Raw genomic sequence first — 22,895 nt, 5'->3', positions numbered from 1 at the left:
TGCACACATCTTATGGAAAATATAGTGTCACTCAAATGAAATAATATTTACATGAATAGATTCGTCTCTAATCATTTCATATCATTGCGTCAACTCGGAATTTTGTTTAATAACGGTGTAAATTGATATAAATAAATCTAAAATCAAATGGGAATGTAAATTAGTTAAAGATAGAAAAGAGATTCTTTAAATCACCAGCATATAAATATGTCTTCGGGTATTAAGGCAGATGCTTACTCTTATCTTATAGATAATAAAGTAGGTAACATTTGGTCAGTTGTGCAAAAACATATATTTCCTCTAATCAACTTATCTCACGCTGGATTAAACTGTTTCAATTATCGCTTCAATGCAGAGTAAAATTAAAATGATAAAATAACAATATTCCTTCTTCGATCTGCACCCGAAAAGCCCCCTTGGCGAGCGTCTGCAAATGAAAAATAAAATTGTATTTACTATCAAAAGAAAATGCAATTAATGTCATACAAGAAGCAATTTCGCACAGACTCAGACTCCTTTACACTTCAATCCAGTGTAACCACACATACTATTACAATCAATATATCAATAACTATACAAATACCCATACAACTCTGTATTGGAGATGACAGCAACCATTCACTGCACAGTTACACTAATTTTGTTTAATTACCAGAGAAGCATCTCTTCACTACAGAGTTCTTTCGCCCAGATTGGCTTACCAGTTCAGTCCACCAGTTAGCCAGGGAGCCTAGAGCTTAACGCCGCAAGACTAAACGTTCAAGCAAGCAAGCGAGCAATTTGATTCCACCCGACCTGTGGGAGATGTCCACCCTATCGAAAAAGTACATTTGGGTGTAACAATTCATTGGGGCGATGTGTTTTGACCCGAGTAAAAACAGGGATCAATCCACCTCGCTCCAATACCCCAGGCCATCCCTTTCCCCCCACAGCACGCTGATGCGTGATGGGGCACAACTATCGTAGCCAAGTGCTCTTCAAAATGGAATCTTGGCCGCGGAACTAAAAATTGCTTGCTTGGACCCCAAGTCATTATTAATGTACCGCTTGCGTCTTTTCGGAGTTGATGGCTATCTTCCACTTTATACTCCATTCCTCGATGTCTTCTAACGCTGTTTGCAGGTTGGTCACTGCTATATCTACGTTTCTATGTTTGGCCGCTATCGCTGTGTCGTCAGCGTAAAGGCTTATAAGGGTACCTGGTGTTATAAGTACGTCAGCGGTGTATATTGTGTACAGAAGAGGTGACAGAGGTGCTCCCTGTGGCACTCCAGCCTCCGGGTTTTCGAGCTCGGACAGGACCTGTCCTATCCGAACCCTGAAACTCCGGCCGCCTAAGTACGAGGAGATCAGCCTTGTCATCGCTCCGCTGTACCCATAACGTCGCATTTTGTATATGAGCCCCTTATGCCATACTCTGTCGAGAGCTTTGCTTACGTCCAGGAATGCTGCTCCAGTGTACTGCTTGTCGTTGAATCCAGCTGCTATGTACTCAGTTGACCTGAGTACTTGTAGCCCGCTGGAGGGCTCTACTCTGAATCCGAATTGAGCTTCTGCGATTATCTCTAATCTGTTTGTTTCCGCTTGCAGTCTGCTGAGAATAATTCTTTTCGCTATCTTGCTGATCGCTGGGAGTAAGCTGATTGGCCTGTAGTTCTGCAGCAATGGGTGGTTCTTGCCAGGTTTTGGGATCATTATGGCATGGGCCTCTTTCCACCTGTTCATGAATATTTTAGATCTTAGTATCGCGTTCACTATGTTTGTTAAATACACTATAGCTCTTATAGGCAAGTACTTTAGGGCTCTATTTGTTATTTCGTCTAGACCAGGCGCTTTTCTCGATGAACTGTTTTTTATATATTCATTTATTTCTTCCGATGATGTCTTCTGGATCCTCTGCTCTTTCTTCTTGCTCTTCGACTTCTTCCATGAAGTCTACGTCCTCGTCTGGGTAGAAGTTTAACCTGCATTCTCTTTCGAGTGTGGACCTCATCACCTCTGCTTTTTCTTCTATGGTATATATCATGCCGTTTTCTCCATGTATTGGGGGGATGGGTTTTCTGTCGCTTCTTATCATTTTCTGGAGCTTCCAAACATTTTTCATGTTTGAGTCTAGTTCTTCCATCTTTTGTACGAAGTTGTCCCATTTTTCGCTGCGGTGTTGTCGAAGAGCCGTTTTGACCTCTCTGTTTAATTTGTTTGCCCAGTTTTTGTCTACTCGGTTTCTTGTTCTTCTAGCTATTTGCTTCGCTCTGTTTTTTCCCTTATCAAATCTTGTACTTCTTGTTGTATGTCTTTGAACCTTCTGCTGGGCTATCTCTTCATCCTTTTTCACCAGCCGTACCTCGTACTGGGTTTCTCTGGTTTTGGTGGTTTCGAACAGCTGTATCATCAGTTCTTTTTGGGCTTCCAGCTCTTTTAGGAGCTCTTCTTTGTCGTTGTTTTCTTCGTCACTCGCTTCATTTGCTGTCCTAGCCCTTTTGGTGGTACCTCTGCCTGCCTCGTCTGGGAATCTTCCCCATGGCCTCTACTTGTGGGTTTTCCTTGTCTTCCTTCTTTTTCTCTGATTTCTTTGTCTTATCTTTCTTATCCTTCTTCTTCCCTCGTCTAGGGAATTTAAATTCCCCGTTGTTTCCGTTTCTTTCCTTTTCTTCTGGACGCTGGTCATCTACGGTTGAGCAACCGTCGGATTCATCTTCTTTTAGCTCCTGAAACAGGTTAAGATTCACTTTTCGTGAATCTTCATAAGTTGCCGGAGTGGCCATAGTAAGGGGAGGTGATCGAGACCTAGCTCGATCAATCAACTGGGGGCGAACAATCCTAATTTTGACGAGCCTTTTTTGCAGCCGTCTGGCCCGATGCCAGCACGGTTTCAAGGTTGGCTTCCCTGGAGCTATCGCGGTTGTTCACTAACCCAGACAGAACTGGATTAGGGTTCCTTTTGTTGTTTCTCGTTCTACTGACCCAAGGGGCCGGGGCTGCCCGATTTAGGTTTCTAAAAAACTACACCTTGCCGTGTCTACCCTAACGAAGGCACAGTAGAAATCCCGAAACGGGCTCACGTCGAGCCCGTTTTGCTTTTCCTGCTAACCAATCTCTAGCTGTGGTGTCTCAGAGAATCCAATAAAAATCAAACTCCCTAAGTTCACCACATCCAGTAGATTGGTTTTTGCCTCCGCTTCTCGCCTCAGAGAGTAAGAAGCGCTTGACTGCTGCTGTGCTTACATTCACAGCTGAACTGAAAAGTTCAACAATCAAGCCACTCCCACTTCGTCGGCTGCTCTCGGCTGTTCTTCCGCTCCGCTGGCACGTCTTGTTCCTCCGGTGACTGGCACAGGACTACAAGACTGAACGTTCTTTCTCGGCTCTCTTCTTAAATACTATTTCGGTGGCCTCCATCGATAGTGGAGGGAGTCTAGTGAGGTACGTTGGAGTTGATGTGCGCTCGGTATCTTGCCGGTGGTCCGCGCTCGGTATCCTGCCGGTGATCCGCTGAGAGGCCTATCGTTACAACGTCATGAACGATTTTTTAACCTTCGTCGGGCGGCATAGGTACAATTGTAACTTTTAAGTTTTCAAATTGTGATAACTTTTTTTGTTAACGAGATAGAGACTTAAACGTTTGTGACATCTCTACATTTATCCAGTAGATTATGTGAGCCAAATATAACTAAGAAATATTTATGCAGTTCGCAGCGGGGGGCTTAAATTTTTCCTCTCCCCATAAACGACGTCATAGGTACATTATTTGTACCTTGCAATTTTTTTTAAATGTTATAAAAAATCAATACATGTGGTATTTAAGTGATAGTTTATTTGAATCAAAATACAAAAATGAATGGTAGTGTGGATTTTTGCAATACATAGATGTCGGAAAAAGGATTTTCGTCACACAAAGGTAGAAAACATACTTTCTCGTTTTAGGTTGTTTTTTCCTTTCGTTTTGACAAACAATGGATATTACGGTTACTGGAGTAGATCCACGAATGCTGTGAGATACTTGAGGAGGAGTATCTACAGCAAGACAAAGATCTTTAGAAAGATCCTTCAAAAATTTCTTGCGTTGGTCCTTTTTTTTTGTAATGGATTGTGCTCTCGATATAATGTAGGATGCTAAACCAGTGACGTCAATCATATTATAAAAAGGCCAAGAGCCAAAGCAATGTTAGACGTGTGATTTTTTACTCACTCAGCATTTTATCCATAGTATCAAGCCCCCTTTAATTTTACTCTAATACTCAATCATTTCCGGCTACCTATACTGTTATATGCATGGACGAGAGTAACACTACTGCTTTGTTTTTCTTTAGCAAATAAGATCATACAATAGCATCATGATTGTATGCAAGATTTGTGGAAAAAATATGTAGCACTTTTCTAACTTACTTTCATATTGGTGAGTAGAAATCTCTTAATTTTTTCTAAAAGAGCGTCATATGACATGAATTCTAGATTTTAGCGAGTTGAAAACTGGTAAAAAGTTATCTGTGGTAACATTTCGCCCAGAATCTTTATAAGACGTGACCAGCTTCGAAACTGTTCATTCGCCAACGTTAACTTGCCGGGAACCATAAATATGCTGTTTTTTAAATATAAAGGTGAATTTGTATGGGATAAGGTATTTAATGCATTACAAACCCAAAATACCATGTTAAGTGGGTTTGGAAGATATATATTGTGTAAATTTTGTGCGGCCCCTAAATAGAAACAATTATTGTTTATCTATGGTCATGCATTGGGACGGTTTGTAGAGTTGTTGCACAGTTTTATTCAGCATTGTCCAGATACTTCGTATGAGTGCAGCCTTACCGGCTCTTTTGCGTTATTGGCGGGTATTTTCGTTGTCAAATCTTATTAATTTTAGCATGGTCTTGAAACGATAACGAGACATTGCTGCACGTATTAGTGGCAGAGACCAACGGCGTAACCAGGATGATCCTAAGAGGGGGTTACAACTACTGAACAGTCTCTAGGGGTATGGTGTTAAGTGTATAGTGCTTAAAGTTCATCCCAATGGGGAGGGGCTATAAACTCCAAACCCCCCTGGTTAAGCCTGTGGCAGAGACTCCATATTCCACATCTCATACAAATTTTCTTTGTTAATTCTATATATACCTCTTTTGTCGGCATGTCGGCAAACTAAATGTGGAATCATTAAAACTCATGATAATTTTCAGGTATACACGAATTGGCAAGCACTAAAGAACTTAATGTGAATGAAATCTTCCAATTAAAATACAATACTCTTCAAAAAAAAAAAAAAAAAAATCAATGGGAAAATCCCAATAGTTGGCTGTATACCATAGTTTAAAAAACCAATACAGAAGTAAAAACTTCGAGATGTATTCTGGTATAAAATCGTTTATTTAAAAACTATAAAATGTCATCGATTGCAGAAAGTTTTCGTTCTAAACAGAACATCTTCAGTGCATCCTGCCGAGTATTTTGAAACTAGCACACCGTAAATAGTGTTAACATCATCATATATGGTTTACATAATGTAATATGTTAAAATGTTATGACTACAAGTCGATGTTAATGGATAAAGTGGAACACATGCTAAAAGGGTGCCATGGTTCCCTGCTCGAAGATACTAGGTACTTGCCCATTCAATGGGCACAGACCAACTGGAAGTTGGTCTGTGCCCATTGAATGGGCAAGTACCTAGTATCTTCGAGCAGGGAACCATGGCACCCTTTTAGCATGTGTTCCACTTTATCCATTAACATCGACTTGTAGTCATAACATTTTAACATATTACATTATGTAAACCATATATGATGATGTTAACACTATTTACGGTGTGCTAGTTTCAAAATACTCGGCAGGATGCACTGAAGATGTTCTGTTTAGAACGAAAACGTTCTGCAATCGATGACATTTTATAGTTTTTAAATAAACGATTTTATACCAGAATACATCTCGAAGTTTTTACTTCTGTATTGGTTTTTTTACAATACTCTTCCTAGAATTTGTTTACGACCACTATTTCTGGATTTATTTTTACAGTAATTTCAATAATTTACGATAGATAAGAACTTAAAAGCAGCTTCTAATCTGTTTGAAAATCCGTAAAAGAACAAATTACCGAATATTATTATTTATTTATTGCAATATTAAAAAATGTTTTAACCAGTTATGCTAGTATTAAATACTATTATCTTAAAACGAACAAATATTTCCCTTTAGATTAAGGATTTTTTAAGAAAATGTATAAGAGGTACAATATTGTACCTATGCCGTCTGTTACCGGTGTAAAATTATACCGCTCGACAAAGGTTAATTACTATCAATTTAATTAAAATTATTTCCGGTTAATTTTTGACTGGCAACCTATTATCCATGTATTCTTCTATTCTTAAATTTACATAAAAATGTGATTCTAATTAACTGCGTTATGAACGTTGTGATTTGTATTGGGATCTATTAATAATACTTTATACACGTAATACCTATAGGGTGCCCCGAAAATAGTGCATTTTTTCTAAATTCAGCCTTATTACCAAAAAACGAAAATACATTTTAATATGCAAATTAAAATCTGACAACTACGTGCAATACAAAAATATACCAAAATCAATGGGAAAGTCCCAGTAGCTGGCTGTATACCATAATTGAAAAACATACAGAACAAGTGAAAACTTCGTTTGTATAATGGTATAAAAAGTTTATTGAAAAACTATTAAAAAGTCATCCAAAAGGATTCGCAAAACGTTTTCCATCTAGATCAGATCATCTTCCTTGCCTAGAACGAAGTATTTCGACGTTATAATGAATGCAAAAGGTTAAAATTATGACTAGTTAAAGAAAAAATGTGGATAATACTTACGTTCTGCTTAGTACATGAAACTAGCAACCTTATAGAATAGGTAACATCGAGAAATATGATTTACATTTTTAAAAATTGATGTTAGTAGCGACTCTAAGTCGATGTTAAATGATAAATTTAAGAGTGCTCAAAGGGCAACATGATTCACTGCTCGATGATAACGTGTGGTACTTGCCAGTTCGATGAACACAGACCAACAAGAATATAGGAGATGACAATCTATTTATGAGACTGAAGTGACATGAAAAGCCAGGTAGTCAATTTTTGGTTATGAATTTAAATTTAGGGAGCCCAAGCGGGGATTTTTGCAGTTACTCGAGCGCGTCAGATTATCATATGGGGAGAAACATGGTACCCTGCAGATGTACCTCTGCCATATATTGGCTCTTAACACAGGGGAGTTCGTTTAGGGGGGCCCGAAAAAAAAAATCTATCCTTAAAAATACTCGAAATTGTCAGATTAAGATAAGGTAAGTTAAGTACATGCAAAACAGTGTATATTTAAAAAATCTGACGATTTGAGCGGGGCGTAAGGGAATTGGTGAGTCACAAATTTTCACAAGGAAAAGGCGAATATTTCGCGAAATAAAAGTCAGATCGAAAAACTAAAAACTACACGTTCAATATTTTTCAAAAATCTATCGATAGATACCAAACACGACCCCTCGCAGATAGGGGTGGGGGTAAATTTTAAATTTTAAATACAAATCCCGCGATATTTAGTAAAATAAACATTAGATCGAAAAACTGCAAAATACACTTATTTAATATTTTTGAAAAATATATCGAATGGTACCAAACGCGACCCCCCACGGAGGTGGGGTGGGGGGTTACTTTAAAATCTTAAATGGGAGCCCCCATTTTTATTACAAATTTGAATTCTCTGCATAAAAATAAGCAACTTTTATTCGAAACATTTTTTCGAATTATGGATAGATGGCGCTATATTCGGAAAAAACGATTAATGGAAATGGAAAACTAAATTAAAAAATGGCAAGCGCCCGCTAAAATGGAAAATTTTACTTAACTTTTTTTGGTTTTAGGACCTAATAATCACAACCCAATAGGTCCCCAAAGCGCTCGAGTGACTGCACATTTAGCATACTTTGCTCCCCTACCATTATCAGTTAAGCTGAATGGATGTTAATAACTGTATTAAAGTGGAACTGTATTAAATTCCACTTTACTACAGTTATTAACATCCATTCAGGTTAACTGATAATTTAACTTTAAATTCATATAGGAATTCAATAATATATAGGATCTTATAATTCGATTCCAGCAATAAAATTGCTGGTAAATAACTTTTCCCAAAAATGAGCTATTCTCCGATAATCAGCCCAGACTATAATATATGTATAATCAAATCCTGAATTCAAGTTCACTTTCATATAATAAATATTATCATGTCACGTACAATCTTCCATTTCAGTAAGTATAGCTTTTATATTATAAAATGAAGTGAATAAATAAAATAAATAAATATTTATTGAGAGAAAAGATACAATACATACAATGGTAATACATTAAAATCATTATAATTCCCTATAAATAAACACAAAAATACCACTTGAAGCAGAATACTTGTGCAGTGGTTAATTTGGTTCATTGTAATGTAACAAAATATCCTGAGTAGGTACACTCTATCTTTTCACAGGCAATACAATAATATAATATGTATTACTTAATAATAAGAGAACAAAAAAAAGCAAAAAGCATTACATTGTTTTTTTGAATAATTAAATAATTAAAGAAAATAATTATATTTCAAAATCTGGAAAAAAAATTAAAAATACAGTATCCCTACGATGTACTTATTTATCAAAAAATAACAGCAACAAATGAGAAAAAAAACACAAAATTAGGTACAACAACTATGGGTCCAATATTCAAACAATTGTTTTATTTTCTAACTTCAATTAAATCATGTATAACTGAAAGAGGCGTAATATAATATATTTCTTTAATTTATTTTTAAATTGTTATATATGCTTAACATTCTGAACATTTATGGGTAAAACGTTAAAGGACCTAGGTCCTAGGTAAGTGAAACAACGCTGTCCAATTGTTTTTTCACTTTTCGGGGGTATCGCTTTATTCCTGTTTCTGGTGGAGTATTCATGCAAGGGAAACTATAGTGTTTGTCTATTTTTATATTGATATACAGTAACCGCTTTAAAATAAAGCTGCCTAATATCAAAAATATTAGTTTCCTTGTATAATAATTCAGTGGAGTAAAGCTTGGGCTTGCGATAAATTGATTTTAAAATTTTTCTTTGGACGACATTTAGTTGTTCCAAATGATTGTCGTACGCCCCGCCCCACCCAAGAATCCCATAGCATAATCTAGATTCTACTAAGGCAAAGTACATAGTTTTTAAAAGGCGCTGTTCTAAAATATTGCTTAAGTATTTAAATCTATAGAGTAAACTTCGAAGGTTTTTTGTCACATTCGCAATATGTAGGTTCCATTTTAAATGACTATCAATTGTAATTCCCAAATACTTGCAAAGTTGTTTGTGTGCAAACCAATCAAAACAATTTTTTAAATCTTCTTCAGCCAATAATTTTAGATTCTCCCAATTATCTGCAGTATACAGTACAGCTGTGTCATCTGCATAACTAATAATTTTACCTTTTAATTTCATTGACAATAAATTATTAACATAAATTATAAACAACAATGGACCAAGAATCGTTCCTTGCGGAACACCGTACTTCACCACATTTCCCTCACTCACACTTTCATTTATTTTTACCCTTTGTACCCTCTTGTCTAGATAACTTTCAAAAAAATCTTAATACGTTGCCTCTGAAACCTACATCAGCCAAAGTTTCCAAGAGTTGCTTATGGCTTACTGTGTCGAAAGCTTTAGCCAAGTCTAAAAATACACATAATGTGGGCTTACCTCTATCAACTGAATCATAAATGCAACCCATTAGTGAAGCAATTGCATCATCTGTACCTCTGCCTTCAACAAAGCCAAATTGATTATTAGATATGATTTTAGGTAGGTCTAAAAATTTTAGCATCCGAGTTTTAATCGCTTTTTCCATAATTTTTGCAAGGCTAGAGATTAGTGAAATTGGGCGGTAATTTTGGCTTAAATCCTTATTTCCTGATTTATATACAGGTTTGATAATTGCGTCTTTAAATTCTGTTGGACATTTTCCATTTTCTATAATTTTATTTAATAAATATGTTAAAGGGGATACAATTTCTCCTGAAACTTCTTTTAATATTTCTGCCTTTATTAAATCAGGCCCGGGAGCTTTATTCAACTTACGGGATTGAATAATCGCTATAACCTCACCTTCAGTTATTGGGTCAAAAAAAGCACTTTGAGCGACTGAGATTCTATTCGGATTATTGGATGGCGGTTTTTTTTATATTGCTAGCCAGTTTTTCACCAATAGTTGAAAAATAATTATTGAAGGTATTAGCGATATCCAAATCAGAGTTCATAATCCGGTCACCCTCTACTAACTATTTAACGCCAACAGAATTTACCTCAGTTTGGGTCAGTTCACGAATAACCTTCCACGTATTTCTACTATCGGGTTTATTAGTAATTACGTTTTTAAAATATTCTGCCTTAGTATTTTTTATTAAATTTGTCAAAATTTTTTGTAATTTTTGTAATCTTCTTTAAGAATTTCATTATGTGGATTTTGGATCATTTTTTTATATAATTTATTTTTTGTATCTATTGATTTTGTTATGCCAGACGTTATCCATTTTTTCCGTTTAACTTCGTTCCGTTTTATTTTTTTTACATACGTAGATTCTTTTATTTTCTTTTGAAGAGTTGTTACAATTTTAGTTGCAATATCTTGTACGTTACTTAAAAGGAGAATTTCGCTCCAATCATACTTTCTTAGTATTTCCCTTAATTAATTAAAAAAAAGTAATTAGTTTTTCAATTTCAATACTCTATTTTGGCCTGTCGGGATTTTGGGTGTCGGGATTTTGGGCGCCACCGATTTTGGGTATTGGACAAATATTATATCGTTACTTTGTAAAGGCACAAAAAGGGTAAAGGGTGTAATATTTTATTAATTATACAGAACACTAAATGAAGAGGTCTATAAATTTCTTGCAAAATGTTATGCTGGTATTTCTTGAAGAAGTGCCATTGCAAACACGACGTGAAATGTGGTTTCTCCACTACAGAGCCCCAGCACGTTTTACCAGAGCTGTGAAAAATCTTCTGGATACCACTTATCCTCATCGTTGGATTGGGGGGAATGTACCCATTCTGTGGCCACCACGAAATCCGGAATTCAATGTACTGGATTTTTATTTTTGGGAATATCTAAAATCGTTAGTGTATGATAACCGACATAAAATCCAATCAGAAGCTGAATTACGGGAACGAGCAGAAACTATGTGACATAATATTTTAGTTAACTATGGCGTTACTAACAAAGGGATTTGTCGTATCGATGCACAGGGCCCCCGCTACCATATGTGCAAAGTGTACAATGCACACGGGCGCCATCCTTTAGGGGCGCCAAAACCCGGGGTCAAAAATTGCAAAAAAAAGAAAAGAAACAAAAAACAAAAATTCATTTTAAAGTAAAAGTTAGAAATTAAATAGGATTAAGTATAAACACGCGAAAGTTTATTAGTGTATCATCCAATTACTGCCTAGTCCCATTTGCGAGAACATGTCAGGAATCAGGCATTTTAATTTATTTTGTTATGCTTTTATTCTGTTTGTTTCATTTTGATATTTTAGTCTACTAATAATAGTCCTTTTACTCACGGTTTTTGTTGTAAATTTTAAAGAACCGCTTGAATTGACATACAATTTGTCATACACATAGCTAACAAGAAAATAAGTGATACCTACTGTGCCGATGTGTACTTTTACTCTGGGGGGGGGGGGGTAAAAGGGGTATTCTCAGGGGAATACGCCCGAAAATACCTGGGGGTATTCTCGGAGGTGAGAAAACATTGGTTCAAAATAAGTCCGGAATTGGATAAACTGATTAGTTCTAAGCAACTTTTGTTATATAGAGATTTTCACTAAGTCAATCCGTTTCGAGTTATTTGCGAGTGAATATGTTCATTTTTCAACAAAATAACACCGTTTTTAGACGGTTTTTCGCAATTAAAAACTAATTATTTTATCGAAATTATTTTATCAAAAAATACTCTTAGCAAAAATATAGCTGTATATATATATATATATATATATATATATATATATATATATATATATATATATATATTATATATATATATATATATATATATATATATATATATATATATATATATATATATATATATATATATATATATATATATATATATAAGTGAAAAAAATAATTTATATATGAAGTCTGCAAAACCCAGTAGAAACCAGAGTTGTAGCTAAGGAAAAGTAGGTTCTTATTCGTCAAATTCCAAATCAAATATTTTAACATGAAATAACCAAAAAATTAAGCACTTTTCGGGAAAAACTCATTACACCTTCTTTTAAATGTTTAAGAAAAGCTTTATTTATATGATCTGAAGTTTCATCGGTTTAAAGTGCTCATTTTTGAAAAAATTTGGTTTTAAAGTAATTTTTCTTCAATCTTGAAAAAAATTCTTTTTCCAAATAACTTCAAAATTAATTAGTGATACCAGTGGCGGCTCGTCAGAGGAGGCAAGGGAGGATTAGCCTCCCCATTAATTTTTTACACACGCTACACTGTTTTCTTTATCTTGAATCGCGAAAAACAACAAGCACTCTTACTATTATACAAAGTGTAAATTCCACATTAGCATGAGAACTCATGATTGCGTCTCATTTTTTTTATTATTATTGTAGAGAGGACCCTGGGTTATCCCGAGATGCATGAAGGGAGGCAAGAAGCCAACCAGCGTCGGTTGGTAATGCTCCGCGCAGCGCAGCAACGTTTAAGGAGACCCAGTCTCCTAACAGTGCCATCACACGCTGCCCGGAGATTTAGCAAGAGAGGCTGGCTGGCTTCTCGCCTCCGTTGCGTGCATCTCGGGACAACGAGTTTTAAGGTTCTGACTAAAAATAAGGAAAAATCTAAAAGTGCGAATTTTGTTATGAAATTTGGTATGTGGGGTTAGAATAATATTTGGAACAACTTGTTCAAATAAATTTTTCCAATATCTATTGTAACGCAAAGCAAAATATTGGTAATTTACCGTGTTTTTGGATTCGCAGTAGGCCGCGTTTAGACTTAAAAAATTCAGTTGAGTATTTTAAAAAAAAATGTGAACCTTCAACCTGTATAGATTGCAAAACTTCAAATCTGTATTTATTTTGATATGCATATCCACTTACACAGGGCCGTGCGGTGCTATGATGCGGTGAGGCAGTCGCATCAGGCGGCATCAGAAGGTGGCGGCATAATCAGTAAAATGAAAATACATAAAAATACTCATAGGAATAAGAAAGGGTGTGCAAAATAGAATATTTGAAAACTATCCGATGGTATGTGTCACTCGAGTTTAAGGCTAAGGCCAGACAAGCGATCATTTACGTCGCTGTAAGAGCAGTAAAATGGAGCGCGAAAAATGGGTCCTATCCTATGTTGCTATGTTGCTGCGCGATATTTTACAGGTCATTTGGCCATCCACTACTCTCACCGTGAGACCCATGTTCGCGCTTCATTTTACTGCTCTTACGGAGCCGTAAATTATCGCTTGTCTGACCTTAGGCTAAAGAGTGGCACATGCCACTCTGTAAACTTAGTTTTAAAAGTGAAATCGTCTTCTTCTACAGAAACAATAACCTTTGTTGAATTATACAAGAGCTGTATCTATACTTTTTTTTTCTGGTTCTACAAAGCGTTGAGAAGCTCTGAAAAAACATGTTTCACAACTAACTTTAAAACCGTTAAGCGATACTAGTAAATCAGCGGTGCTCAAATCGTCGATCGCCAAAGTTTTTAAAGTCGATCGCGATTCATGGAAAAAATACAAAAATTGGAAAAGACGGGGATGCGCTGACTCACCACACCCGAAACTTTACAACTTTTTATCAAATAGAAATGTGCAATTCTTCTTCTTCTTCAGGTGCCGTCCTCGTTCCGAAGTTTGGCTATCATCAAGGCTATGCGTATTTTTGATACCGTAGATCTAAATAATTGGCAGCTGCTGCACTTGTACCAATCTCTTAAATTCTTCAACTATGAATGTTTTCTTCTGCCAATGGATCTTTTACCTATTATTTTTCCCTGAATAATTAATTGTAGTAGCTGGTACTTTTGTCCCCTCATTATATGTCCCAAGTATTGCAGTTTGCGCTTTTTAATAGTAAGCGCAAGTTCTTTTTCTTTCTGCATCCTTCGCAACACTTCCATGTTTGTCACTCTCTCTGTCCACGATATTCTCAGTATCCTGCGGTACATCCACATCTCGAATGCTTCTATTTTCCTTGTATCGATCTTTTTCAGTGTCCAAGCTTCCATTCCATAGAAAAGAACTGACATCACGTAACATCTCATCAGGCGAACTTTAAGATTTAAACTTAGCTCTCTTCCGCATAAAACTGTTTTCATTTTGGTAAAAGTAGCTCTAGCTTTTTCTATTCTGATCTTGATTTCTTCAGAGTTGTCGTTGTTTTCATTAATCACAGTTCCCAGGTAATTATATTTTCTAACACGCTCAATTCTTTGATCATGTACGGTTATGTCAGAAAAGTGCAATTATGTGTTAAATGTGCAATTAAGTTTATTTATTTTCTAAATTGTTTTTTTTTTACTAGCAGTCGATCGCTGGAGCTAACAGTTTATGTGGTAGATCCCACGCAGTTTAAGTCTGAGCACCACTGTAGTAGATGGTCAAGTCGAATAGATGCATTGAAACCTTTAAGATTTCAATTTTGTGAAATATATTCGAAATACATAATAGAAGAAGTCAACAAAGATACAGAAACGAAAGTTAAATCACGAGGATTAGCAAAAAATATTAAAAATTATAAATTTATATGCGGTGTAGTTCTTTGGCATGATATTTTATTTCATATAAGTTCGGTCTGTCTCGAAGATGTTGTAACATGTAACTATAAATTTGTCAGATTGTGCAAAAAGGTTGTCAGAAACAATAAAAAAAAATTAAAAGTTACAGACAATCTGGCTATGGCCAAACGAAAATTACTTCTAATGAAATTGCAGAAAATCTTGATATAAGCTCCGAATTTCCAGCGAAAAATGAAATTCGAGCCGGAGAAAAAAGCGTCAATATGATGACGAAAAATTTATGGATGAACTCTTAAGAGAAGAAGATAAATTTAAAATAATTTTTTTCATCTATATTTTAGACATTGTCATTAATTCTTTGATTGTTCGATTTTCGCTTCTAGAAATTCATAAATAAATATATTTTTGATATTTTTAAATTTGGGGAAATAAATGATAAAACACTAAAAAAATATTGTATGAATCTTCATTCAATACTTTCAATAGAAAAAAATCGGATATACAGGCAAATGATCTTCTAGAAGAATTGTGTAATATTCATATCCCAAATAATAACATAGTCCATGAAACCTTTAGAAGTTTTGAACTATTTCTCTACACCCAAATGTAGTTTATCGCTAAGAATTTTATTAAAACTCCCTGTCTAGGTAGTGAGTGGGAAAAGAAGTTTTTCAAAATTAAAAATTATTAAAAACAGTTTACGAAGCTCCATAAGACAAACAAAACTTAAAAAATTAGCACATTTCAATAGAGTTCTCACTGGCTGCTACTTTAGACTACACCAATCTGATTGACGAATTTGCCAAAATTAAAGTCAGAAGGGTAAAATTGTAATTTTTGTAAATGTTATTTAACGTTAATACGTATTTCATTTAATTTAAATTATGTTTTGTTTTTAAAATAAAAGTGTGTTCATTTTGTGCAGTTGCATTTAATAAAAATAAAAGTTAAGTTATATTTAAGGGGCGGCATTTCGAAGACTTGCATCATATTGAAAAAATATACCGCACGGCTCTGCACTTACACCGATGGAATTGTTAAAAAATAAACGACACAAACTTTGGTATTACACTTTTATAATTACACTAACAATTTTTAAAATGATATATTATGAAATTATGAATTATGACGATATTATGAAATGTAAATAAAAAATGGTCAAAAAAATGGGGCCTTAAATTAGATTTTTTTGGTGCATTTTTTTGCTAGTGCAAATTTGTATAGATATTTTACAGTTAGGTATAGCCTCCCCTATTGTAAAAATCACGAGCCGCCACTGAGTTACCAACAATTTCAAGCAGTAAAAAATGTAGATTTTGCTTTTCTGAATATTTTGGATGTTTTGTTTTCCTGTAAGACAAAAATTGAAAGATATGGCTGTTCAAATTTTGCATACACTCATGATTAGTGACTCGTTCAGCCCTTTCGTCCTTTTAAAAACAGCCTTTTGAAAAATAAGCACTTTGAACCGATGAAACTTCAGATCATATAAACAATATATAAGTAAAGTAACTTGTGGTGAAGCGGTAACAATTAATTTCATTTGGGATGCTAATTAATGGGTGGTTTTCATGATTTTGTTACCAATAAAAGGGACCAATATTATTTTTAACTTACTTACTTTTGATGTTAAAAAATATAGCTTCTTTTAAATACTTTAAAAAAGTTTTAATGAGTTTTCCCTGGTAAGTGCTTGATTTTTTGGTTATTTTACGTTGAAATATTTGATTTGTAATTTGACAAATAAGAACTTCCTTTTCATCAGCTACAACTCTGCTTCTACTGGGTCTGCAGACTTCATATATAGGTACTTACACCATTTTTTTCACTTTTTCATAAGCTATATTATTTTTGATAAAATACTTACTTTTTGAGTTATTTGCGAAAATCCGTCTAAAAACTTGTTTTTTTTTTGTTGAAAATGAACATTTTTTTCTTCGCAAATAACTATTGAAAACGAAACTAACAAAAACTATTGAAAAGTATTGACAGAGAAAAATCTTTATAGAAAAAAAGTTATTTAAAATTAGTCATTTTATCCAGTTCCGGACTTTTTTGAACGTATGTTTTTTCACCACTGAGAAGGGATGAAACACATTCTAAAATTCAGTTTTCTTGTTTATTTCAAGCACCTACCTACCTTCAAAAAATAAATAAAAAACACGATCCAAAATGCCTTAAGGAGCGGCAAAATCCTTTTTTGCACACAGGCCCAGTACCCCTTACGGAGGCCCTGTCGATTCATGTATTCGCGCAGGTGTAGCTCACTTTGAACAGGTATTATAATAATTATTGTCAAGTTTTTAGTTCGCAAGTAAACACATTACTGATAGTCCGAGCATAGTGTAAAACCTAAATTAGAATTTTTAAATCAATGTTGTCTGTTGAATTTAATTTCCACTATAAACTATGTAATTAAGTTACAGCCCTTGCCATTTAACACCTTTAAAACGTAATAAATACATAATGCTAGTTCAGTTATAAGATCAAATTTACAATATAAATAATTGAAATTTTATCAATTCCAATTCCATTTTAAAATTATTCCATATTTCAGTACATTTCAGAAAAATATTACAAATAATTGTTCTTAGTTACAATAATTGCATTTTAGGAATTAAACCCTAGTTGAGGGGCATACCCACATAACAATTTCATGTTCTTAGTAGATTCATAGAACATACTTTTCAGAAAAAGTATATACTGAGAATATGCGTAATTACCATTGCGAATGTGCAGAGCACATACTGAGTATATACTACATTACAGTACTTAAACGTTCTATGTATATACTTAGAATGTACTACCGCACTTCTTTTCAGTATATACCAAGAATGTTCTTTTTAGAACATTCCAAGGACGTGCTATAAACCTTCTATGTGTATACTAAGAACATACTATCGCACATCTTTTTAGTTTATACCAAGAAGGTACTTTTTAGAATATTCCAAGGAAGTGCTATAAACCTTCTATTTATATACTTAGAACGTACCTACTACCGCACATCTTTGTATGGGAAGAATATATATTTTAAAGAATATTCTAAGAAAGTGCTATCAAGTGCTATATTGCTTAGAATTATGCTTTCAGCATCACCTAATCTCATCTTAGGTTCTACTGGTTCTACCAAATACTTATTATATTTACATATTTTAATTGCAAATGAGAATGTAGTTATAGTACCTACATTCTACAATATTACTTAAAAAGTAAGTACATATTTATAAATTTTAGTTATTTATATGTATAAATCATTATATATTTAGCTAAACTAAACTATGCATAAGTAACTAAAATTTATATAATACTTATATGTACTTACCTATTTAATGAGTTACCAAAATAGATTATATTTTATGTATTTTGAAGCACCGCAAACAAAATAAAGATATTACAATAAAGATATTGTATGTATGTTCTTTAGTCCTAGTACTATATCATTCGTCTTCATCCTCAACACTGCATAGATCCATAGATGATAGAAATAATGAAATAATGCCTGTTTTCTTTTTCATATTTTACGGTTTTTTCCTATCCCTGATCCACTCAGGTAAGAAATGGTCAGATGGGGGAATGTATTGTGGAATAACATCGGTGGTCAGTGTTGCCAAACGGAGAGAAATTTCCCTTTTTGCAGGAATTTTCAACATAAAAGGTGATAAAGGGAAAAAGTTAACTCAAAAGGTAACTTATCCATTCCAAATTGTAAAATATTAAGAAAAAATCAAAATATTTGAAAATAATTAAACATATCTTCTCAGATTTTGTAAACAGGAGGGAAGTTTTTTTTATAAAAGTGGGAATTTTTAAGGTAAGTTGACGGAAAAAGCTTACTCGACGGTTGGCAACGCCAAAGCCTTTGGTTGCTTTGGTTGTGCAGTTTGGCACGTTTTGGTTCTGCGAAATGGCCCATATTGAATTGAATGTACCTAAATTCAAATTCCAAGGATATAAAAATACTCAATGATTCATGATAAACTCGAAATGGTAAAGTCATTTCAATTATGAAAACGAATTTTTAATAGTATCTATGTAAACGTTAATACAATTAATCTTTAAACTTTTTTACCATACAACAATTTTGAAATGAAATTCGTCCAATACTACTTACATACATCAATTTTATTAATTATTCTAAAATATAACGAAGTTGATAATCTATAAGGCTAATATTATTCATACTTCCTATACTATACATACATATTATTTTTAAGATATTTTAAAAGTATCTACTTATAAGTATGTGTTAAGAATGTACTTATAAGTATGTGCTAAGAATATTCGATAAAGGTATATTCTAAGAATAGTATCTACTTATAAGGATGTGTTAAGAATGTACTTATAAGTATGTGCTAAGAATATTCGATAAAGGTATATTCTAAGAATAAACTTTTACGAATACTCCGAGTTACTACGTACACGAATGTACTCAGTATATTCGGTACGAGAATATACTTTAAAGTATATGCAAAGAACATGAAATTTAGAATGTTTTTTAAGGTACATGCTATGCTTGTACTACGCATATACTAAACAGAATATACTCCGACGAATGTTGGTAGTATATGCTTAGAACATGATACGAACATCATTGTTATGTGGGTAGGCACAAAATGTCGCCTCTCAAACTGTTTAATGTGTTTTAAATGTATTAATTTTTTTTCGAACCCTGAGAAAACTAATAAGTATTTTTAAAAACTTTAAACGCAAAATGAAAAATTGCATTATTAGCAAGGGCCGAAAGTCCCTTAGAATAACCAAGAAATTTCTTTTTAATGAGATATTTGAAATTAAAAGTCACACTAAAATTTCTCTTTTTTTTCACCCCTGTAACTTATTAAAATAAACATTATATAATTTTGCAGGGACTTTCAGCCCTCGGTAATAACGTAGTCATTCATTCTGGGTTTAATTTTTTTTAAAATATTTATTAGTTTATAGCGACAATTTGCGCCTATGCCCTTAAAGGAGCGTTCAAGTATTACGTAACGCGATTTTTGAAGAAATTTGAGCCCCCCCTACGTATCGCACTGTAATGGGCGTTTACCTATTACGTAACGCAATTTTTGAAGATTTTTGACCCCCCACCTGCGTTACGTAATAATTGAACGGTCCCTAAAGTAAAAGTAATAATTTGTGTAGAAATCCCAGCCTTAATCGTACATTCCCGATATCAACAACCTATCATGTAAGTAAACAATTTTTTTTGTTTAATGTTTATTTTGCAATCTGTTACATCATAAAATAACAATAAGCATACATGTTGATTGGTACAATGTCATGAGAGAGATTTTGTCCAATGATCCACTCTCTGTATGCACTTTTACATTCTTACAATTATGTTAAAAACAATAAAAATTTGTAACTTTACATTATTACATCGATATTAAAAAATAAAATAAAACTATCACAATTTAAAATTAATTTCATATGTACAATTATTGCTGTTAGAATGGTAGATCCAAGGGCTCAAGTAAACAATGGATTCGATTTTGTTAAAACTATTAAGTCACAAACGAGTTCTTGTAGGACGTTGTCAGATTATTATTTAATATGCTGAAATTAAAAATTCATTTATATGGAGAACAATGTATTTTTTTTGGAAACGGTTAACTTTAGAAAAAAATGTTTAGGATTTTTTTGTTCTAAATTGTGTATTATATCCATACTTAAAGGAACGCACTATTTTCGGGGACACCCTGTATAAACTAAATTTAATAAATAGTTATATTAAAATCGATTTAATTTTAGGCAGATAATTTTACCAAATTTGTCCCATCTGTTCGGAAAGCAAAGACCTACACAAAAATTCTATATGGCACAATTTTCATCAAGATGCTAATATATTCGATTGATTTAGCAGTATGGTCCAAAATTGCATATCCAGAATCCAGTATAATTGGTTACGGTATAAACCAACTACCTTTTTACTTACTATTCCTCATAATGGAATTAGCCACCATATATTACCATTTTTTAGTAAAGTGTATAGATGACAGACTAAGTTATTTAAACACTCGGTTAAGGGAGAAATATTGTTACTACAAAAATCCAGTTAAATGCGCAGCAGATAATATCTCAAAATATGGTCTGCTTCAAAAGGATATTACATCTGACAAAAGATCAGGTATGTTTTTGTTTATAATTGATAATTATTACTGTAGTCTTTAACCCTCTAACTGGAAAGATTCTAAAAATTATTCTATTTAGCTGGGTATTTTTTTCAAGTTAAAGAATGTATTGAGAAAAATTGAGTTTTTATTAAAATAAACTTAAAAAACAAACATAAAACAGAATAGGTGTACACTATTTTTATGGTGACAATAATTATAATAAAAACAGTCTTTGGCATTAAAACAAAATAAATCAATATCACATTTGCTACACACATTGAGTTTTCGACACTTTGCAAAATTTCACCACCCTCCTTGCTGAGCCGAAATGGAAAGTGATCAATACTGTCGAAGCAAATGTCATCAATGGGATATTTTGCTTTTTTTCCAATCCGTTTCAACAGAATCCATAAGTTCTTTGATTTCATCTTCGGTCATTACCAACAAATCAAACTTTTTCCTCCTCCAGTTGATATTGCCTGCCATTTTCAGAAGCAAAATATACAAATAAGTGATCAAATGTTGGAAAACAATAGAACAACAACACACAACAATCACAACAAATTGAGACGACACTTCACATAAACCGGCAAGGGGTCCCTGAGGAACCCTTTCTATTTTCGTCTCTAAAGTACACTCAGAATATTTGTTTTGTAATAATTCCAATATAGTCCAGGAACCGAAGCTTTTCACCTTGCAATGTTTACAGAATGGATCGGTTTGCTTGAAAATTTGAGAATAAGTAGTGGATAGTACAATGATCAAAATCTATATGATGCCGAAAGGCGCTTTTACCACGGGGGTGGTTTCCACCCCATCTCAAGAGTGGAAATTTTTTATTATATTTTGACGACAAAAGTTGATACAAATATTCATTCTAAGCAAAAAATGGTCGATACATTTATTTGACAAAATTAATATTTTTCGATTTATTCGCTATCGAAAGTGTTAGTTTTATATCGAAAAATCAAGGTTTTTCGATAATACTCATTTACGTATCACTCAATTTTTGTCGTAGATAAAATTTTTTTAAACAAAGTTCTTGCGAATTAAATAACCTACAATTTCATATTTACACATTTTTTCCTATCTCTGAAGATAATCTTTCTATTCTGAACAAAAAGGCATTTTTTACCAATAGGGGAGTGCATATATAGATTTTCACTTCGGAAAAAATGAAACAAGATAGAACTTTGTGTAATTTCATTAAGAAATGTTTAATAAACAACATATCAAAAAGTTCTACTCGAGAAGTGGGCGCTTTTTATTAGACAAATGAACTATGAAATTGGACGTATTTTTAAATAACTCCGAAAATATAAATTTCAGAAAAAAACTGACTTGACCATTGAAAAATTCAGAAAATTTTACAAAAAAAAACCTTTTATAAACAATTTTCTAAAATTAAATCTGTGTCTTCGCACTGTAAACTAGCGTACGGTGAAGTGCATGGTTGAGTTATTTTAATGTAATTCTGTAACTAATGGATCAAAAAGAATTTTACAAATTGGACATGAAAGAAGAATAATTTAGCTATCTTATGGTTATAAGAGAGAGAAATAAAATGTATGGTCATAAGTACGGTGTGGGCGGAAATTGAGCCTTACATGAATTTTGTTTAGAAATGATTTAAAAATCTGTAACTAATACAATTTTTCTTATAAAACTCTCAATTTTGTACAACTTACCTTTCAAGCATCTTACTCAATGATGTTGCATTCAAAAAAAATCTCAAAAATTTAATTCAAATGATATGGCATCTCAAAAATGTAATTTTTGAAATCTTCGTAGTTTTAGAGAATTACCACTACTTTAAGACGGTATTACTCAAGTTTGAAAATATCTATTACAGTTTTATAAGTACTTTTTTAAAGCTTAGGATGTAGTCTTTAAAATGCACTAAATTATTTTACTTTAGAAATAGTGCCGGTTTATCCACTATGCGCATGGGCGGGCGCCAAGGGGCCCGTTCCTTATAATTATAAAAAAGTAAAATAGCT

Source organism: Diabrotica virgifera, chromosome 7 (genome assembly GCF_917563875.1).
Source record: "Diabrotica virgifera virgifera chromosome 7, PGI_DIABVI_V3a".
NCBI lineage: Eukaryota > Metazoa > Arthropoda > Insecta > Coleoptera > Chrysomelidae > Diabrotica > Diabrotica virgifera.
This window is presented reverse-complemented; position numbering follows the sequence as displayed.